This window comes from Pristiophorus japonicus, chromosome 8, assembly GCF_044704955.1.
Source record: "Pristiophorus japonicus isolate sPriJap1 chromosome 8, sPriJap1.hap1, whole genome shotgun sequence".
NCBI classification, from domain to species: domain Eukaryota; kingdom Metazoa; phylum Chordata; class Chondrichthyes; family Pristiophoridae; genus Pristiophorus; species Pristiophorus japonicus.
Window position 1 is genome coordinate 23,092,525 of NC_091984.1, and position 3,541 is coordinate 23,096,065.

The window sequence follows — 3,541 nt, forward strand, 5'->3', positions numbered from 1 at the left end:
ACTGATAAAATAGGGTCATGGCTGGTCCAGATCCTAACTTATTGAGCAGTGACAAGGGTACCTTCACTCTCAAAAGCATCCATTACTAGCAGTAGATCTGCAGATTGAGGCGTCTCCATATTTGGTGTGGGCAAAGGCAGATGGCTCAGTGCATCGGCACAATTCTCAGTGCCCGCTCTGTGACGAATGACATAATCATAGGCAGACATCAATGCCCACCTCTGAATGCGGGACGATGTATTGGTGTTAATACCTTTGTTTTCCGAAAACAATGAAATGAGTGGCTTGTGATCTGTTTCAAGTTCAAAACGAAGACCAAACAGGTACTGATGCATCTTTTTGACCCCATACACACAGGCCGATGCTTCTTTTTCTACCATGCTGTAAGCTCTTTCCACTTTTGACAAACTTCTCGAAGCATACGTAACAGGTTGTAGCTTACCATACTCATTTGCTTGTTGGAGTACACAGCCAACCCCATATGATGAAGCATCACAAGACGCTTACACAGATCATAGTGAACAAGCAGCTTGTTTGAACAGAGGAGATTCTTAGCTTTCTCAAAAGCTCTATCTTGAGATACACCCCAGACCCAGTTGTCACCTTTTCTGAGCAGCATGTGCAGTGGCTCTAGCAAAGTGCTCAATCCGGGCAAAAAATTACCAAAGTAGTTGAGCAGCCCAAGGAATGAATGCAGCTACGTCACATTCTGAGGTCTGTGGTCTTGATGGCCTTGGTTTTCGAATCGGTAGGCCTGATACCATCAGCAGCAATCTTCCTCCCCAGGAATTCAACTTCAGGTGCCATGAAGACACACATTTAGAATGTTTCAGCCTGAGTCCCATTTTGTCCAGACGATGTAGGACTTCTTCAAGGTTGTTAAGATGTTCAGCAATGTCGCGACCTGTGACCAGAATGTCATCTTGAAACACGACCGTTCTAGGAATGGACTTCAGTAGATTATCCATGTTCCTGTGAAATATGGCAGCAGCTGAATGGATTCCAAAAGGACACCTGTTGTAGACAAACAGTCCTATATTGGTGTTGATGCAGGTGAGTTTCTTCGAAATGTCGACAAGCTCCTGTGTCATATAGGCCGTTGTCAGATCCAGTTTAGTGAACGACTTTCCACCAACTAGCATGGCGAACAGGTCATCAGCCTTCAGTAGCGGATACTGATCCTGTTTCGAAAATCGGTTAATCATAACCTTGTAGTCTCTCCACAGTTCCTGACAGTGCCATCATTCTTTAACACAGGAACAATGGGACTGGCCCATTCGTTAAATTCAACCGGTGATATGACCCCTTCACGTTGGAGTTTGTCAAGCTTAATTTCGACCTTCTCCCTCATCATGTACGGAATAGACCAAGCTTTGTGATAGACAAGTCTTGCATCAGAATCCAGGTGAATCTGCACCTTGGCTCCAGTAAAATTGCCAATGCCCGGTTCAAACAAAGAAGGAAACTTCTTCAGCACTTGAGCGCACGAAGTGTCATCCACCGAGGACAATGCTTTGATTTCATTCCAGTTCCACTTGATTTTCTCGAGCCAATTTTTGCCGAACAACATTGGGCCATTGCCTGGGATGATCCGTAATGGTAAATCGTGAACCACACCATCATACGACACCTTGACTACTGCACTGTCAATCATCGGTATGAGTTCCTTAGTGTAAGTACGCAACTTGGCATTGACTGGACTCAGCTTAGGCTTCACAGCCTCAGTATCCCACAGCTTGTCGAATGTCCTTTGACTCATTATCAACTAACTCGCACCCGTGTCCAGCTCCATTGATACAGGCACGCTATTCAGCTTCACATTAACCATTATCGGTTGGCTCTTTGTCAGGAACGAATACAGACCATACACTTCCTCCTCAGGATATCTCAGGTTGCATATCCGGGCCAGCATTGGACTGGTCATCATCATCAATGTGATGAGCAGCAGCACGCTTGCTCAGTTGTGGGCACATTCGCTGAAGATGCCCCACTTTCGAGCAGCCTTTACAGATGTACTGTTTAAACGGACACTGATGAGGCCGATGATTGCCCCCACAAAGCCAACAGGGTGAAATCGGATTTGTATCATTTGGCAGACTTTGAGCAGCTACAGGTTTCACATAAGCAGTTGAGTAGGCCCTGCCATAAGCAGCTCTGCCAGACGACGACACATTCTTGTTTACAGTACTTGCTGTGGAGCTCTGACTCTTCGATGATATCTGCCTTAAATTATTATCAGTCACCATGCATGCCTGGGTAGTCGCAATGGCCTTGCTTAAATCCAGCGTTTCTGCAGCCAATATTTTCCGATGGATCACATCATGGTTGATGCCTATCACGAAGAAATCGCGCAGCATGTCTTCCAACACGTTTCCGAACTTACATGGCTCAGCCAAACGTCTTAGGTTGGCGACGAATCCCGACACATCCTGGCCCTCAGCATGAACATGCATGTAGAAGCGATAGCGTGAGATGATGATCCCCTCTTTTGGCTTGAGATGGTCACGCACCAGAGCGCACAAATCTCCGTAGTCTTTGTCTGTTGGACGTGCAAGAAAGAGAAAATTTGGACCACAAACGGTGAGGAAAACCGCCCTGCGCCTAACTGCGTCAGCATCTCCCTCCATTTTGTTGGCCGCAAAATACTGATCCAGGCGGTCAATAAAATCCGCCCAATCCTCGCCATCCATGAATCTCTTCAGAATTCCAATGGTGCACAGTGTGCATGCGAAGGTCCTTAAGTTACCTCGTCGCCAAATGTAATGTATATAATGACTCGAAAGACTTGTTACGGTAAACTCACTCAGGTGTAAACCTGGCGCACATGACACGGTACTCGCTCTTTTTTCTAGGGCTTGCGCACACACGCATACAGCCTGATGACTTCCGACAGTGGCGCCCCCTAGTGTCTAGTGAGCCCTAGCATCAATACATAACAAATGGTTAGTAGGTAAAATTACCCTTGGCAAAGGAAAAACTCAAGAAACTTACAGCCACAGCTTCTGAAGAGGAATATTCTGAATATCAGAAGCCAGAAGGAATTTACAGGAAAGTAGAATTCCAACATCCTACCCCCAATTTTCTTGTTCTCCTCCTGAAGGCCGTGATTCATGGCCATACGTTAGGTATAAATCAAGGCAGTGATTGCGGGAACATTGGAGCCAAATCTTGTGCTGTCCTTAGCTCATGCCCACACACACAGCCAGGTGGAGGGTAAATTTAAGATCACCACCAAAAGAACAAAGTGCAAAGTTTGAAGACTTTTTGTATAAAGAGGGTTATTCGGACATGAAATACCCCACCATAACGAGTGATGAACAGAATCCATGTTAGCTTTTAACAAGGAAGTGGGACAATACTTGGATAAAGGAGATGGGGAAAAGGTAGCGTGGATAGCTCCCTCAGAGAGCCAGCACAAGCATTGGGATAATTTTGCCTCTTCCTGTGCTAGAAGATTTTAAAATACCACATATCACAGGTCATTATCGCGCTGTATTTTCCGCCGTTGCAGAAAGGGTAGCGCTGATAATCTGTACATGGC